Source organism: Scophthalmus maximus, chromosome 9, assembly GCF_022379125.1.
Source record: "Scophthalmus maximus strain ysfricsl-2021 chromosome 9, ASM2237912v1, whole genome shotgun sequence".
In the NCBI taxonomy this organism is placed as follows: domain Eukaryota; kingdom Metazoa; phylum Chordata; class Actinopteri; order Pleuronectiformes; family Scophthalmidae; genus Scophthalmus; species Scophthalmus maximus.
Window position 1 is genome coordinate 21,639,268 of NC_061523.1, and position 19,185 is coordinate 21,658,452.

Below are 19,185 nucleotides of genomic sequence, written 5' to 3' on the forward strand. Positions count from 1 at the left end.
TGCAGTCCCACATGATCCAGTATCACAAAAATGGTCTTAAAATTACGATAATATTGTTTGTCGCGATAATTTCTGGGACAATATTAAGCGCGACAAAAAGGAGTTGTCGTGACAAGCCAAAACAAATTACAAGATTGAGTTTCCTCTCGAGTTTCTTTCACATTTATTTACACGGCTATGGAAAAAAAAAATGTGTGAGTGTTGGAGCAGCTGTGCGTCTCCGTCGGCCTCTTGGCTCGCCGCGGCGCCTGGACCTGTCGCAGAGGGAACGGACTGCCGGGTGGCAGCATGTTAGGCCGTCAGAAGGCGAGGCGATAATGTCTAGCGTCAGCGACAGATGAAGACAGACAAACGGAGAGAAGAAAGTGACAGCCCATCCCTGAGCGCTGGCATTTCGCTATTCGCTGTCGCCATTTCCCGACTGCAGCGCCGCCTCCGACTCATTGTGTGCCTGGCGTTGACAGCACGAAAACGATGTGCGAGACCGCGGCGTCTGCCTCCCCGTACAAGCATATGGTCCATAAGACCCACATGCTGTGATTAAAGTATACTGACTTAGTACGGAAGGACACATACTGTTATTTGTTGAGATAACATCCTAGGGCGGAGACAGCTGAGTGGCAACGTTTGGAAGCAAAAAAGTATTAAAAATAAATAGGGTTTTGAATTCTTTTTTTTCATTTAAACCCAACAACGTGAAAATCAGAAAGGTTACAAATAGTTACTATATATTTATATAACTATATATTTCTAGACTTAGTTTGTGACACCAAAAATCATCTACTCTCCAAAACCTTAGCAAAAAAAAAAAACCAAGAATAAAATATCAGTTTCTGGATTCACATGGATTATGTCTTGGCTGAGTCACTTGCTGGAGTCTTGTCATCACTATCATGTTCCAAATATTCCCAGACAAAAAAAAACCCACAAGTAGACATTTTAGATTTGTGGAATAAGCAAATAAAATAAATAAATAAATAAATAAATAAATATATATATATATATATATATATATAATACAAATATTTTAGGAATTATGTATAATAGTGTGTGTTACGTAGGTATTATTATTCGTGAGCTGTAGAGTGCCAAACCGTATATACCCCCCTTTTTTTGTCTTATGAAGTTCCCTTAGGTGCAAGTTGTCTGGATTTCCCTCCTGTTTTCATGCTAAGCTTACTGTTCGCTGGCATGCAGCCATTAGAGAAAAGTCATCTTCCTCTGGGGAAGACAGACAGCATTATTTGTCCAAAATCCCAAAATTGTCCAGATCTATATTCGAATAGAGCTGATTCCTTTAAAGGTTTATAAAGACGATCTAACACTGGTAGTCTAAAGTCACTAGACTGCAATTTCTCAATTAACCAGATCAGTCTAATTCCGTCTCCAGGTCTGCAACAGAGGAATAAAGTAAAAATTAGAAAGGGGGGTTGTCTTCTGTGTACAACAACTCTATGACTGATCTAGTCATATAGCTGGCGTCTATATATAGACGCAGTCTGCAGGTTCAATTATTAGTAAATAACATTTCCACATTTTACACACTGAAAAAGACATTCCAAGATATACGAACATGAGGGAATAACATTCCCAGATCTTCATGAGAAACATGAGATACTGCAATCCCAGATTTGGTACATTAGAGAATCGTATTCCCAGGTTTTGTTCACAACAAAAGTAAGATACCATGTTCAGTGAAGCTCCAGTGGCCTGGATTCTTTCTTATCAGCAGCTTCCAAAAAAAAAATACTCATAATCTGCAGCTGAGCAGATGACCTTGATTTTGGAGCTCTTCAATAACTGTGTCAGGTGGATGTTGGTGCGGCGCTAAAACTGGATGACCTTTTTACTTCTCTGACATGTGGCTGTCAACCGTCATCCAGAAACCCCTCGGCACAGAGAGAATACTGTACGGTCACGTCTTGATGACTTCCTCACAAACACAAAGACGCATATCTCGCTGCTCATTGGCAGCGACGCTGCAGAGCTGCAGAGGACATTAACTTGTGTGCATCTGCCGCTCCCATAAGTGTCATCCTGAGCTGAGGAGCACACGAAACTCCAGTTGGGCCAGAGGGAACATTTAGTGAAGGACAGCACTCATTTGAACAACCTAAAACATAGAATTGAAATTAAATGATATCATATTAGACTGCACAGAAGTAAAAAATCTAATCGGCCTCACTGTTTTCACCTTTTTGTAAGAAGGTGGGCTTAGCATTTGCAGACTAATAAAACCTCCTTGAGTAACAGCAGGAAGCTACTGTACAGCTACATCGCTATAAAAGTTGAGATGGCATGTAAGGAAGCGTTATTTATTATAGGTGCACGGCATCCAGAATATAATAAAGCCATTTGAAGTCGCCGTTAAACACCAACTCAGTAATCCCCAGGAAGGGACGAAAGGAAGTGATAAAAACACCCACAGAAGACCACCCGGACGAACGTACAGTTTCCCGATCACAACCAAGAAGAGAATAGGATAAGTGTGATGCTGCTGGTAGACAAAAAAAAGAAAGAAAGAAGAGCAGCTTTTTAAAATCGAGCCAACGATCGCATCCTAAATACGCTGGAAACGTCTGGATCCGACTGTGTTTTCAAACCACAGCGGGGTCATACGAGGGGCCTCAATTAAAAAGAGGAATGTGTCGCGCTTGTTGTTTTCAGAGGAATGTCGCCCGCATTGTTTCACAAACAATCAAACAACGCCGGTTGGCTTTTTTTTCTTCTTTTTTTTTCCACCTCTTGCTTTTCACTTCCTTCCTCCCGGAAACCCTGCGTGTCAGGACTGAAGTCGTTCTCGCCGATGAACGTCCAAAGCCGTCGTCACTATTACTGTCACAACTTTGAAGAAGCAAAAGTAGATTTTTTTCCAAATCCTGTTCATTTGAGGGATCACTAGTGAGGGGGGAGGTAAATAAAATACATACGTCCGATATGGATTTTTTGGGGGCCGATGCCGATACCTATATTTGGGAGTACAAGATTCCAGGTAGATACATTGGCCGACAGAAATATCTTTTAAATCTGTCAATGATTCCTAAGATGTCGTTATCAAACCTTCATACACAAAGAAGGTAATGTAATTGAGGCTTGATATTTTAGTTTAACCATAAACTTTATCATAAATAACTACAAATTGAGAATACAAGTGCAACCAAATACATATAACTTATAACAAACATTTATTTTGCATAAAATGTAAAACATTAATGCACATTTAAAGGCTCAAATCAGTTGGTCGATAATATCAGTGGGGCTCATATAAACTAATATATATATATATATATATATATATATATCCTTTGCTTTTATGAATTATGAAATAGAAAACATGATGAAGAACCCGCATGAAAACTCCCTGGAGGCGATACTTTAATGATCCGAGAGATATAACATCTATGTGATGAGAAGAGATTCTTCTACAGTCAAATTCCTCTGGCATGGACCTGCAGCTCAAAGACACTGAAATGTTACTGCCAAGAAAAATACTTTTTTTTTTTTGACCAGCACATGGATAAAGCACCGGTAACTGAATATTCAGTCAACACAACTTCCAAATCCAGAGCTTCCTTTCACAGAGCCATCGAGCCCACGGCTGTATTGATAGTCAGTACTTTTTCCTAGATCCTGTAGAACTACCTTGAAGCAATCCCTCCACCCTGAGGGCCCTTCAATAAAAAACAGATCTACAGCAGAGGCCCCGCGTCGGACGACTATACCTGTCCAAAATGAACCACCACTAATTCAAGGTTTGCAGACAGGCTGGTGATCCGTGACTCGAAGATGTTGAAACCCCACTTACTGTATGGCCCTGAGGCGAAGTGAGATCGGCATGTTGAACAGTTGACAGCTGTGGACTCAAGAGGCTGCAAACATAAACAAGAGACATGTGCTCCCGACCCGCAGGCGCGCCTCGTCGTCGCACGACTGCTCTGTGGCATTCTTTCACTTTACAAGATGTCGTCTTCTCAAGTCCGTTGCGTAATCCCGACGGGACCCGGCGCTCTGCGGCCGAGTTCAAGAGCGCCTGGTAAACACGTCTTCTGGCCCTCAGCCAATAATCCCAATAATCTCATTAATTCAACTTTGCACGAGTTTGTAATCTGTAAATTGCTTCTGTTTTTTACAAAAGCAAACAAGTGGTCATCCCCCCGGACGTTCAGTAGTACAAACTTCGTGACATGAGCCGGAGGGATAGAGTCAAACAATACTATTAGGGCATGATTTGTTTTCTTCTCCAAGGAGGATAGAGAACAATGAAACCTCTTCATCTCTTGAGTGTTGCAGAACCTAAATCAACTGATTCGTGACAAAGTAGAACATCTCCCGGGTTTTGTCATCATAAAAAGACAAACCATGTCTTTGGCCTCCATGAGAAAATCTGATGCCTAGGAAATAGACAACCAGGAGTATTAAAATTGGTAACATCTGACTCTTGATATGAGTGGGGGGCTGAGGCTCATGCAGCTTCAACAAGTTCAGTGAAAGGTCAGGAGCGGTATCTGCCTGCGATCAATCACCCAGACCCTTTTCACAGGCTGCCACCGCCGCGGGGATCCTCTATTGTGACTATGAACTGTTTGCGCGGAGCTTGGTGTGCTGGCATGTCGGTGGATGGTAAGGGGCGGGGCAAGGGGGAAAGGGTATTGGAGGGGGGTGGGGTCTGAGAGTATTAAAACAGTAAGCTTCTAATGATTTTACGATTTTTTTGGGGGGGGAGGGGCAGTTTTAGTCTTAGACAATAATAACAAGAGTTCAAAAGAGTGGGAGGCTAAAGTTTCTATATTTGTATCTTAACATCTCTTCCAACTTAACACCACCAGGTTTGTTTGTTTCCCAGTTGGCATTCCTTGAACCCATCATACCATGACCTGGACCAAATAAAATAAATTAGAGTCGACATTATTAGATTTATCCATAAGTGAATCCAGAGAAAATTAAGGTGAAACCATTTGGATTAACGAGTAATCCTTAAATTATCTTCTTAAGCAAAAATGCCAAACATTCTCTGGCTCCAGCTTCTGGAACATGAAGATTTTTGCTGCTTATATAGTTATATAGGTATAAAAAAATTGTATATTGGAAGGCATTCTCAACTCACTGTGCTCTGGAAAACTGGGACCAAAGAGATTGCTCGAAAAAACTAACATCAAGTTTCCCTAAGGGAGACAATCCACGACAACCACAACATTTACCCACAGATCAACAGGAAAGATAATTATCAACATAATAAAATCAATATCATACGTTACATAATATTATAGCAAGAGCTTTTCTTGGTCAAAAAGTGGGACTCAGAAGCCACTCTACTCTCTCTTGCAGAGGGCAGACGGAGGTACGTGATGCATCTGGGTCCAATGTGGTCCTGGAAAACAGAAGAGCCCTTTTTTTTTTTCCTCGCCTGCGCCTAATTTTAGCATGCATCATGAGGTCTCGGTGAGTTGGCAGAGGTTTTATGAGATTTGGGCTAATATTGGAATCGTGCTTCTGAAGCACCGCGTGGCAGATCGCCGCTAAATAACCACAATCAGTCGCAGATCCGACCCCTGGCCACGTTTCCGACGGATCTGGAGACAGCGGCGCCAGGAGTACATATACATGTGCACGGTAAAAAGAGCCAGACAGATGATCCAACGAGCATATTCACACAGTCCATAGCCAAATGTAAACTGAACTCTAGGACTAGTATTTATTAACGGACGCAAACATATAGACTCACGGACCTCTCAATCACACGATGACATCAGCTCTGACACTTTGATGACAGCATGCGTTTTGCAGTAAACCTCAAAGCAAACATCCCCAGTTCATATTTGTTGCCGGGGGGTTGAAACGGGCCGCTCTGAGGAAAAAGCGGTTGAATTTTTTTTTTTTTTTTTTTTAAATCAAGTGAGCCGAGCCGGAACCACGGCGGAGTCGATTCCCAGTCCCCGGAGACAATGGAACAAAAGAGTGTTATGAAACATCGCAAGTAATGACAGTTAATAGAGCAACAATTGGCATGGTATCATAGTAGGGGAATCAGCACTGGACCGCAACAGTCCCAAACCCCAGATCCGGACCACGGCTTCTCAGGGGGACTATTTATAGACCGATTTGATGACAGCACACTATTTAGACTCAATCTTCTGTGGTGGGGGGGACCGTGTTTCACAGACTAAACCCTGCAATCTCCAAAGACCCACCTCAAAGAACAAGAATAATGACCTCTGTCAAAACAGAAAAATAAAAAAAGCTAAAAAACAGTCGTGAATTTCTAACACAGAGACATCATGAGAAAAATGATGCGTGGGAGAGCGTGTTATGCAAGTTCTCTGTACTGGATTAACACAAGTTTACCACACTCACATGTGCCAACCACACGCCGTAGGCAGCAGCAGTGAATTACGTTGATTTGTAGTCATGGAGAGCGCAATAAAAAGGGAAAGGAAGACATAAATAAATGTGCTGGTCAGAGGTGGAGAGAGGAGAAAAAGAAAAGAAAAAAAAAAATCACACTGAGCCAGATCAGTTAAACAGAAGATGTTTGCAGAAACAACATTTTACGTGATCACTACCAGACTGTTTGTCAGGGTTTACACTGTAAACATACGCGCAGTATGCCGTCTGCAGTCTGCAGTCTCTGTAAGAAAGGATTTTCAAATGTTCTAATTCCTCACCCATGTTTTGCACATTTGAAAAGACAAACTCACTGTTGCTCTAATTTCAAGCCGTGTTCCCAGGCACATGGTGGATCCTGTGAGAGTCATCTGGCGTGGGAAACCTTACGCAACCCCCCCGGTTAGTCATGTTCTGCTCCCACTCAGCGAGACGCACTGGTTCCATCTGAGCAGGAGGCTACTTCGTATTTTACATGTTGGACGTTAACGGTCAACTGACACTGGCTTTGAGCAGATTATACAATTTTCTATAGAGCTTCGAGATACAGTAAACAGCGACTATGTTGATTGTAAAAAGGAATAATTTTAAGCAAAAATCAAGTGGCAGTCTACCGTGACATCCCCCACTGGTTTGTGTGCTGCCGTTTTTGAAGCCTTGAATTAGGCAGATTGACCAGCACAATCTTGGTTTCTTTGCAACCGGACGTAGGAGCGGGGGGTTGGATCTGACTGAGAGTTTGTCCAATGCGTGCCCACCTACACCTGCAACCATGCACCATTGGATGGTACCAGCTGTCAATCACGCTATATCCTTGCCCCAATGTATACAGGGAATAATCGTCAATTTTACTCTAAATGGACCATCATGTACAAAATTAACATCCTGCATTATTTAATTTTGTCCACCATCTGCCGCCGTTTGATTTTGTTTTTGTTTCCATTTTGAGCACATGAGCATGTATAAACCCCCCGTTGGTGTTTAAAACACGTTCGTGTTTTTCATCCATTAAACAAGGGTCAATGGTGACATGTTGTAGTTATGGTATTGGACCACATGTGGGCCAAACTTCCAGGTGGTCTCCGGATTTACAGTGTGAACACAAACGGCAGATGGACATTCGTTCACAGCTTAGTCCATCAGCTCGTCTTGACGGACAGTGGGCACGTCTCCAGAGACAAAGGTGTGACATTGAAAACAGCTCCACTGTGAGGAAACGGACAAACAAGTGGCCCCCTGGGGCGCTTTTATGTTACTGTAACCAATTTATCGGGTGTTGCATGTGACATTGTTTTTTTTTTTATTTTTAGAAAAGGTTTCTGTGGTGACGATATACTGAATTTGCTGGAGTGTTTGCTGCTGAATTAAGGTACGAGTCATTATTTAATTGGACCACTTCTGTTCTGCAAGAAGTAGTTATCTGTTCAAATCACGTTTTACTCTAATGGATCGTGTATTTCATCGCAGTGACGCTATTACTTTAATTGCATCGATTATGCTAATTTTTCTATCCTCAAATACGCACGGGTGTCATTCATTACATTTACGCAGGTCATTTACACACTTTTCTGAAGTAAGAAGTGTTCGTGTTGTAACTTTCCTTACAGACAAATGTAATAATAATGTAGGATAACAGAACAAAAATGTTCTTGCGTGAGGCCCAATGCTTCTAAATCGGGTTTACCGTTTCTCTTTTTACAGTGTAGTTTGTATTGCATACGTTGCAGGACACTTGCAACTGGTCACAGACGGTGTTATCCCTTCAAGCTCTTGTGTTGCTTTGAAACATACACATCAAAACACAGACTGTCAGACGTCATTTCGAGATGACAGATGGAACTTACGGTCATGCAATCAGTGTGTTACCTTGAAAACACACAGAATGGTGACGTGTCTTGGTGCTGTTGAAATTCCTTTGAGCCCCTTAACATTCCGTAAAAAAACTTAACTTTTCTCTTGCTACTGTCAGGACTATCGTCAATTTCTTTCTTAAAGATCTAATCAGATTCTTGAGACCTCACCAAGGCCTTGAGGGTTTTGTTTCAGACTAACACAACAGAAATATTAAGACAATGAAATACAACACGTCACATCGAAGAGTTACACAATGGGTTCTTTTTAGGACTGGTTCCATTTTATCCTTTTCCCCAACGCACAGTAAGTTGGCAAGAAAATTATTATTTTATATTTTCACTGAACAGAAAGTGAACCTCTCACTCAAAGCCAAAGCACCACAAGAGGCCTGGCAGCCTCGAAGATGAAAGCTGCTTTAATACCGTATCCTTGAGGGTTTCTTTTTTTTTTTTTTTAAATATACTATACATAAGGTAAGTGCTGGCAAGCCTCAGTGTACAGCTGTTAAATCTCAAAACCGATCCATGTTCTGGTCTTGGGAAACTGATACTGATGCACTCACACCATAAGCTTTTATATCCAGTTTAATACCGACCACCTCTTCTTATCAACCCCTGCAGACAAACATGGCTGCAAGCAAAACGGTCCCGTCACCTGCTCTCCATTAGAAAGAAAATGTGCACACCGTGCATGCAGAAGCTATCGTGTTCAGCTAGATACTCTGTGAGGGTAATTGCAAAAGACAAGTGAGAAACTCGGGAGTGCGAGCAGGTTTCCCAGACTTGGCTCGGCTTTCTGCCTCCCCGCTTCGACGGAGCGGTGAGTCAAACCGTTATCCGGGGACGACGGAGCCACGTGGGACATCGATGTTGACACACAAGTTCAAAAAGTCAAATTACAACTCTGCTTCTTGTGATCTTTTGTGTCTTTCTTTCGCTCGGAAAGGGGGAATTACGAACAAGCAACCGCTAATTTGCTCGTGACACATGTCATTTCAAGTATGTCGGTAATAAACTTTGAAAAAAAAGGTCCAAGGTGAATTCTTACCCCTTCCGGCATCCGTCAAGCTTTAAGTGCATGGTGCCGGAGGATTCCAGAGCGTCAATGTCAGACAGTGCAGTCTCGGGTTGGGCTGATGGAAGACGCCATAATCTACGCTTAGAGAAAACTTTCTGTTAACGTGTCGCCAATCCCGATACTGACATGACACGAAGCGCTTGGATGTCTCATCCTGTCGGTTTTGATGCGAAGTGCAGAAACACTCAATTTACTCGTGGTTCTACTGTGGTGTAACAGTGTGGTGGTTCTTCTCTCACAAACCATCTTTGACAAGAGAGCGGCGTGCAGAGAGCACGCAAACTGACAACAGCCACGTTTAATTTGGGCCTGCCTTCAAGTTAATACGTTACAGCTGAGGCAGCGAACCACCAACAGGACGGTTGTTATTTTAAACCGGTGGCGGCGGCGGTGGCGGCGGCGGTGGCGGCGACATCAACCAGCTAAAAATAAGAAGCTGTACCGAAACGTTATCCGTGCTGCTTTGCTAATGATCTTTACAGATTATTGTTAATATCCGAGCTTGATAGGCCTGTCCATCATCATTTACCAATTCAACAGACATCACGTAACCCTACTGATATCACCTAGGAACCATGAACTGTGCTGTTGAAAAAATAAAAAATCTTGCTCTCAAGGAAAGTAAGTTTTTGGTCCAAACATACACAAAAAAATTTTTTTGCACATTTTAACTGTTTACCTTTTTCTTTTGTTTGAAGGCAATGTGTCAAGTGCAGGTCGGATAAATAGCAAGCATGAGACTTTTCATTAGAAACTTTTATAGATCTTTTATAGGAACTTTTTCAAACACACCACTATTTATATGGTAGCTATAAACTTAAATGCTTGACTGACTAAACGTTTTTTTTTAATTAACTGGCATCTTTATTTAGCAGAGTTTTATGTCCTTCCAGCTGTTAGGGTTAGGATTAGGGTTACATACTGGATACCTTCATGTCTCCCAAGAAAAACTCCCCCGTCTTCTGTGGGGTTGATAAACAGCTCCGACACAGACTCTCCCCTGGTGCATGTGTTTTCTTCAGGTTGCCAATAAAACCATTAAACTGCAGCAGTGGTTCCTGATCAGTGGTGATTGCAATTCTCCAAGAAAATAAGAACTGTATAGTGAAAAACTTTCTCTCCCTCTCTCTCTCTCTCTCTCTCTCTCTCTCTCTCTCTCTGTTTTAATATTTTAGATAAACCTGCAAATGTATTGTATTGTGCTGTATTTTAGCATGTCACGTCTTTGCAAAAGTTAGACAAACGCTACAGGAGTATATATGTTATACGTGGACGAGTTTGTATTTATAAATGTTTCCAAATCATTCCAATGAAAAATTCAAAACCCTATCCACAGAATCAACGGTTTTCCTTATCCATCAACTTGTCACTGTTACTCAATGAGGCTGAAGCAGCTAAGCAAACGTGCCACACACTCCAACACTGTAACTGATCACATGCCATTTCTACTCAGGCTAGACCAGCCCCACTGTACACTTGGCTGTGAATAAGAACGGGGTGGGAGCGGCCAGGAGCACCCAAAGTAGAGCAGAAAATGCTGTGGTCTTTACATTCAAACCATACACCTGGCATTCACACAGAGACCGCTTTCTTCCTTTTACTTGTTTTTCCTAAGCACATTAACAGTCTGAAATCCGTCCCCCGGTTCCTTTCCTTATGCCTCCCGTTCCCCTTGACTCCTGATAAGTCCCCCCTGATTAAACAAGCAAAATTCCCCTTCGACTGAAATGGCCTGGCCCCGAGCTAAATGTTAGTATTTCAGCCCAGTGCGTCCCATTTCCACCCTGATTACATGATGGGACAGTGTTTGGGTTGTGGATTAACCCCACTCCTGGCCCCCATTGGTGCTACTCACCTACGTTCTCCTCCTTTGTTGGTTCTCCCCAAATTATATTCCAAGCCTTGCGAGGCCTTGAGCCCACATAAGAGGAGAAGGGAAGGGAAAGAGAAGTCTTTGGACTGGCAATTGTCGTGGATAAGTGGCAACTCACCATGACGTCACCCATCGGTTTGTAAGCTGCCGTATTGAAGTTTAGCATTTTGTCCAGCGCCATCCTGTTTTTTTTGGGGGGGGGGGGGTTTAAACCAGAAGTAACCACATTTGGACGAGCGAGGGGGTACCGACTACGTCCATTTTTGTGGCATTTTTCTATGAGAAGGACGAGGGGAAGCTTTTGCTCAGGTCACATGGGGTGTGGTGTGAAAGGCATGTTGAAATCGATTGCAAGGCGATGCCGTGACTTGACTGCCATGTCGTTGACTGTTCTTTAATTTGCGTGAAAAGGAGTGGGGTAGGGGGACATTTAAATTCAGTCATTATTCATAAGCCAAGAACAATATTAGATCCAAAGATTTGTGCGTGTAGGCATGAAATGTACTGTGACAGTTTACCTTTGAAAACGAAAATGATAAAACCCAAATAAAGACACATGTTTGTGGTTTTACTTGGTGAACAGTGTGTGATTCAGCAGTTCCCTCTCTTCAAAGCACCTTACACAGAATTTTTAAGACAAAGCTCTGGGTACGCTATGAATATTTAATTCGAGATCAGCACTTGGCTGATCAAGGAGGAGTCTCCCCGTTGCCAGTACAATCTCCATGTTTTGGAAAATGGGACTCCAAAGGGCGGAACTTGGGAGTAGGACGGGAGACGAGGACTCTGGATAAAAACGTGGCTCCAACTACACTTTGAAAAAAAACAAAAAAAAAACAACAACACGCACATATTCGGTCAGATCAATGTCTTACATTATGTCTTTGATGTTTGGCACCATAAGTTTTAGATGTATTTAGATTGATACCTTTTTTGAAATGATTAGACCTAGTTTACTGCTCTGCTACAGCCGTCACTGACCTAAGCTGCTGCCTGGATGTATTAAAAGGCCTGTCGCTGAGATAAAAGTGAAACAAGGCTATTTCAAATCATGTTCATCTGAATTTTGAACCGGGTTCTTCAAAGTTTTGAAAACCCACTGCCCTCTCTGCAGCGCAGATGTAATGGAAAAAAAGGCTGAAGTGAAAGTAGTGGGGTGGAAGGGAAACGGCCTGATCTCACCAACAATGTCCCATCAGAGGACCAGTAGGGTGGGACACGGACGAACAGGGCCTCATTGTGTCTCCCACACGCTGGCTTTAAGACTCGTGTACGGGAGGGAATGAACCTTCAAACCTTTTTTCGACTCGGTACACACTCCGGGGTCTTCTGAACCCCCCCCCCCCCCTCCCCGTGATACAAATGCCGCCTCTTCAATTTAGTCATTACCCTGGGTGTCCAGAAACAAATCCCCATTCTACTAACCCAGCCTACTTCACATTCTTTCGTAGCTTTAGTGAAAATAGACACAGGAAGCGAAAGTGTGAATCAATGCACAAAGGAGAAAGTTTAAATGGTTAAATCTTTATGGGAACAGGTAGATAACTAATCAAACACACAAGTGGCTAATGATGGACCCCTACTGTTACTTGCGAGGTTTAGGGTTGGGTCTAGCAAACTGGCATATGATGATATCTACAGTGAAATATTGCAATGAACCATGACATTGTTTGGGCAGGGGAGTGGCCGAGTAGTTATATATTCGAGGTGGTGTGTCCGTAACAGACCGACAGCCCAAACCAATGTAAAGGCATAAAAAGTTAATAATCTAAAATTAAAAATTTAAAGGATCATCCACAACATATTCACAAACATTTACGAAGTGCAGTGTCACAGCAGCAGTTACACACAACACACCTTAAGAAATACACAATATATATATATATTTTTTAAAATATATATATATATATATATATATATATATATATATACACATTGCAAGAAAAAAGCTTGCAGACAGCTTTTTTCCCCGTCTCATTCAGAACAAAGTAATTGACCATCAGATTCCTTGTTTTGCTTTTTGTTTGGCTGGATTATCCACTTAAGGTCTTTGCCGTTTAGCTTCCATAATATCCACTAGGACAACAGAGGAGCATCCTGTTTTACTCTGTCCAATGTGGAATAAAGCACACTGTTGTTTATCTTTGGTTAACTCCAGTGTTGACAGTGCAGACGCCAGACAAACTTTTTTCTAAGTCGTGTACACAAGTTACACAAGGGAACTTTCCCCTGACCACTACGAGAGGCTTGTTCAGCTGCATTATAAGAATGAATTTCAGCGTCCCGCTTCTTTTTATGCCATCGTCCATCAGCCATAGCATGGTAAATATCTAAACCCTGGTGGTTTCTGTCCTCACACGTTAACCAAACCATGCAGACCGCAGCAGTACCTCTGCATAGCATACGTCCCCATATCTAGCCGGATTTTAGTGACAACCCCCCACAGCTTTGCAGGATCAGAAACAAAGAGCCTCCGTGTCAACACCAGCCCTCAGAGCTAAGCTTCCTAAGCAGTGGGGCTTTTCCAGGGGCCTTCACTAGTCTCCAATATCCTGCTCGCTACAATTTCCATGAGGCCAAGGGCAACATCCAGCTGCTGGCCACACTGGGAGTCGCAGTCACAGAGTCGGTCGGACAGACACGCAGACGCCCTGGTCTTGACTTACTGAGATGGGCATCTCGATGCCAGAGGTTTTACAAAGTGCTTTCATTGAACAAAGGGGCTCATGAACGAGCATGTAACATCCACTGAAGTACACTGGTGCTAAAGGAAGAAGTCAAAAGTCCTACTTGCATGGGACTGGTAACTTGATGAGGGTACTTCATTTAAACTGTTAAAAAACAATAGGGATGCACTGAATGTTCGGACACCAAAAATGCATTTTATTTTGTTCTAATTTATTCTTTTTACTTTACTGGTATAATGTCTGCTGGAATGTAAAAAAAAAAAAAAGATAAAAAAGTAAAAAGCACTTTGAGGGTATTTAATTTATGTAGTGGTGACAATTTTTGCAAAATAAATGAAAAACTGTAATTTTAATGATTAGAAAAAACGTGTTCAGTTATTTGGTATTCGGCCAAGTGTTTCAGCTGCCGAAAATTGTAATTGCGGTGCATCCCATTTAAAAAATATCATACATTTTGAAAGCAACTAACAACCCAACCTTCCAAAGCTGACTTGACTATTAATTTCCGCGCACAGAAATCACACAGAGGTCAAATCAAAACTGGAGTTCCTGGTTTTATTCAATTGGGGATCATCATCTATCATCATGAGACTGCAACAGTCACCCAGTTAAGACATCCAGATTAGCATCACTGGCAAACTGCTGCAATTACGCCATATCACTGGATGTGCCAGCTAATATCACTCCCATGAAAACAGGACTCAAGCATCAAGTTAGTGGTTCTCACTTCAGCAACACCAGACCAGGCAATGCTCAGGCATGATGCTCAGCACTGTATCCAGGCAACAGACCTCGAATATACAGTAAATACGAGATACGATGAGGAGACGTAGATTCATCTCAACGCTGTCATCTTTTTAAGGAAAGCGAGGACTCGTGTAGCCAAAACAAACAAAAACCCATTTAAAACTTTCAACGCGACCAGATTCCGTTCCTCTGCTTGCGTTCACGTTCAGACATGCGCCCCCCCCTCCCCAACGCTTTGTCCTCCGCGTGGCTGAACTAATCAGCAGCTTCGCTGACATACTGTGTCAACACGGGAGCACAATGCGGGTTAATCAGTGTGTTTACAGCGGCTTCTGTTATCACGATGTGTCGGACGTTTCAGATGCTCGGCGCGCGGCGTTGGTGTAATCGCCACGGCGCAAACATCCACTTGAGAAGCAAAACCCGACACCGATTCTATCACAATCTGGTTTTACATTACGCTACGTACGTAACACGTTACTAGGGCTGCAACTAACGATTATTTTCATTATCGATTAATCTGTCGATTATTTTCTCGATTAATCGATAAGTTGTTTGGTCCATAAAATGTCGATCGTGTTTCCAAAACCCCCAATATGATGTTTTGTTCTAACACCACAGATATTCAGTTTACTGTCACATAGGAGCAAAGAAACCAGAAAATATTCAAATTTTCACAAGAAGCTGAAATCAGAGAATTTGCAGGGTTTTTTCAAAAAACTACTTTAACCGATTAATCGATTATCAAAATAGTTGGCGATTCATTTAGTAGTCGATTACTTATCGATTCACTGTTGCAGCTCTACATGTAACTAGAATTTCCAACACACACACACACTGGGTAGTTATAAGTTACGTTGTTCAGAGTTCGGAAATAGTCGATGTGCAGTTTTTTTTTCATTTTACAATGATTTTCTCATACATGTTTTAACGACATGTTGAATATGAATAAAATGATATTTTTTATTACATCATATATTTTACTTCAGACAAGAGCGACATTAACTTGTGGATTCATGACAATCCAAGAGTCTCGGTAATGGACCGCATCCACAAACGAGTTAGCAAACTGTCTAATCGCAGGACGCAACACGGGATAGGTGAACAATTTGGACAAATACTTTGCAGATTTCAAAGTCGGGAAATGCTTCTTCCATCCCAGGTTTAGTAATTCTGTTTTTGGAAAAGTAATGGAATCCTTCGTCCCTGGCTAGGCCCCTCTGTCACCCCTGGGAACACGGGCGTCTGTCAGTCCACGTTAGCACTGTGAGCTCCCATTAGGGAAAGGGAAGCACTGGAGCCGGCCAGACTTTCCTTGCCCCCAAAAGCACAGAAATCCCGCCATTGTGCCTCTCCCGTGGGGGGCTTGGGGAAAGAATCCCGGGGACTGATAAAGTATCTTCCACAGAGAACAGGGCAAAAACAGAAGGTGACGAGAGAGTGATAGATATTGTAGAACGGGTACAATGGTCCAGAAATGATCCCAAACACACAGAAATAGAAGGTAACAAATTGTAGCAGTAGAAAATAGTGTAACTTAAAACTTGAATGGCAAAACAATCAGACAGACTAATACCGACCAGCTCCACGCATGGTGATTCAATTACCAAGTTACTGATTTACATACTCAATCACCTACTCGCCTCCGAGGAGAGAATGGTTCAACATGAATGACTTACAGTACTGTGCAGAGGTTATGTCCTGTAATAATCCAAGTCACGACAAGCAAGGATTAAAAAACCAAAAGAACAACACGCTGTGTGGCTGTGTGTGCAACACCCCCAAAAAATGTTCACGTGCTTAAATGAACTAAGCAGATTTTAAGAGGGATTTAGTTCTATGTACGCTAAAGCTTCTGTTTCAGCGTTGGATCACGAAAACCAATAGACTACACTTAATTACATGGCAGCCCTTAGACCTTGCAGGTGTGTGTGTGCGTGCGTGCGAGTGCGTGCATGTGGGTGTGTGCGTGCAGGCGTGTTTACTGTAAGCAATCCAAGACTGATGACTGATCAGGTTGGGCAGCAGGATCAACATTATTGTTGGAATTAAGCTTTGAAAAAAGAACGTCTTTGAGTTGGTTTGAATGGTTTCACAACAGCTATTATGCCTTAAACGTTGTGGTGGTGGTGGGGTGGGGGAGTCAGTGACTGAAGCTTAGGCTTTGCTCACATTGCATAAGTTGCTCAGTAGCCGTTGGAATGACTGAGTTTATCACTGAGAACATTAACAGTCCAAGAGTGAACAATGTGAGCCTGAATATCAAGTTCAAAGTTGCCCCTGAATGTGTCGGTCTGCAAACATGGGAACAAAGTGCAGAGAGACAAGTTCATAGATCTTATTTCTCATTAAAAAAACTAAACAAGGAAATAACAAGTTAGTATTATCAGTGGACGTGTTCTGTTTGAACTCCCGTAAACCGTGAGCTTCATTTGACTGATCAGACAAAAAACCAAGCGAGGGTAAGATTCCCATCCTGTATGATCCTTCTGTTCACCACATTGAATACATTTAGCTGGTGACTTCATTCACAGAGACATGCCATGCCTTCAGCAGCTGATAAAAGTTAAAAAGTTAAAAGAAAAAAACCCATCTGACATCGAGTGAGTTTCTGTTTGTGATTCCCCCAAAACCATTAGCGAATTCCAAGGAAGCCTCTCCGTCAACCCCCAAAGGAGGGTCGCGAACTTCTCGCTTCCAGCTGTGGGCTAAATGGGAAGATGGGGAAAAGTGACAACAACACCACAGTGAGGAGGCAGGACAATTTCCAATTATTAAAAAAACAAACAGTTAAGGCTCTTTCTCCTTGCTGGAGTCTGGCATGTGGATGGGAGGACCAAACGCAAGCAGGGTAGGGCCTATAAATGGCTGGCAGGATTTACTAGATTCTTATAATATCAATGCATAATTGAATGTATAAAGAGCAAAACAAACAAAATGGGCCCAGACAATTGATGTGTAAAACACATCCCCACTAGCTGCTTTTCAGGAATGGCGCGAGGTCAAAGGTTAAAGCCACAGGTCAAAGGGTAATGCATACATACAGATAACATTCTACTCCGGACCAAAAGGAAGAGGGAGGTGCCGCTGGCTAGATTAGTCAGGAGGATTAGCGTTTATCCGCCTGCTACCAGCAAGCTGATGGGGATAACTGGACTCAGGAGTCCAGTACTGTAAACTAAGACATTCCACTGTAGGCATTTAGTTGACACTCTTTAAAAAAAAAAAGGGGGGGGGGGGGGGGGGGGCAAGGCGTAAGAATTAGCCTAACTGTCAAATGAATGGCCGAAACAGATTTTTTGAAGCAGGTTTACCTTGCAATCTGATTACATAACAGGTAGTCCGTTTACTTTGCTTATCGCTACACCGTCTGCCAATGTAATCCAAATCAATGAAAAGCAATATTTAGAACAACGAGACCAAAGACTGAATTTGGCCAGCTGGACATAGTCTCCTCATCCCCGATTTCAAATGCATTTTTGCTGTGTTCTTGTATCGGGTGTAGTACTTCAATGAGTAAAGCTAAACGCCCTGTCACAATTTAATCGCTGCCGACATTTAAACACATTGCGTCCGGGAGGTGAAGTGCAGTAATGGCCGCGCTCCAGGACCGGGGGAGACTTTGAGCCTGCTGCTGTCGGGAGAGAACAGGACCTGCCGTACAAGTCAAACATCTGCCAGTTAGCAGATGCTTTTATCCCCTCCACTTCGGTGAGTGCTTTTTTATTTTAAGCGCGGTTGAGCCCAGTGGAAATCTGAACCTCCACCCCGACAGAGGCTGAATGAAGCCAGAGCTACAAATAAAAAAACCCTCCGCTAACTATTGTTCTAGTGCTGGTTGCCAGCCATCAGCTTTGGACTGCCATGTCTCGCAACAACTGCTTCGGCTATTGTTATCAATATGTTAATGTGTTATTGCTCGACCTTTACACTTAAGATTTTAGACTGATATAAACCTCACAACAGATTCATTTCTTGCAGGTGGTACTGATCAAATGGTATCGTCAGGTTCCAGTTGTCCGTCAGTGAGGTTTAGGTTTCTGGACAGCAGGTGGAGCTGTTTATGGATTCAGCCATGATGGTTCCATTACTCCTCTGCTGGTTGCCCAACTCTTCTTCTGTTCTACTCACTTGTAATCCCTTACTCTAATATAATGAATCACATAGGGCGGCAGCTAATGATAATTTTTTTATCGATTAATCTATTGATTCTTTTTTTTTTTCGATTAGTTGATTAATCTAAGGTTAAAAAAAAATTTCCAATTAATATAACAATAATTTTTCTGTTCAGTTGATTAATCTTTCGGTTAATTTGCCATAAATAAAAACCATGACTTCCATTAATCTTTCAAACTTTTACGCAAAGGTTTTCTTATAAGAACACTTACAACAAGAAATTTCAAATCTCAACTCAAAAAAAATAAGGCGCCAAGAATGCCAGAAATTATTTTAGGGCATGTATTAGTAATTAAAATGTGACAAATATGAAAATAAAAATAAACCAGTGACATATTTCAAAAAGAAATCTATGAATGAATGAACGATTTCAAACTCTATACTGCCGAG

The 19,185-nt window shown here is 42.2% G+C and overlaps 1 protein-coding gene across 10 annotated transcripts in view; it reads right to left on the minus strand.

Moving 5' to 3' along the window:
• Positions 1–19,185, minus strand: part of LOC118319995 (LIM and calponin homology domains-containing protein 1-like) — an 86,267-nt gene that overhangs the window by 52,060 nt on the left and 15,022 nt on the right. The gene's annotated exons all lie outside the window — the stretch shown is intronic.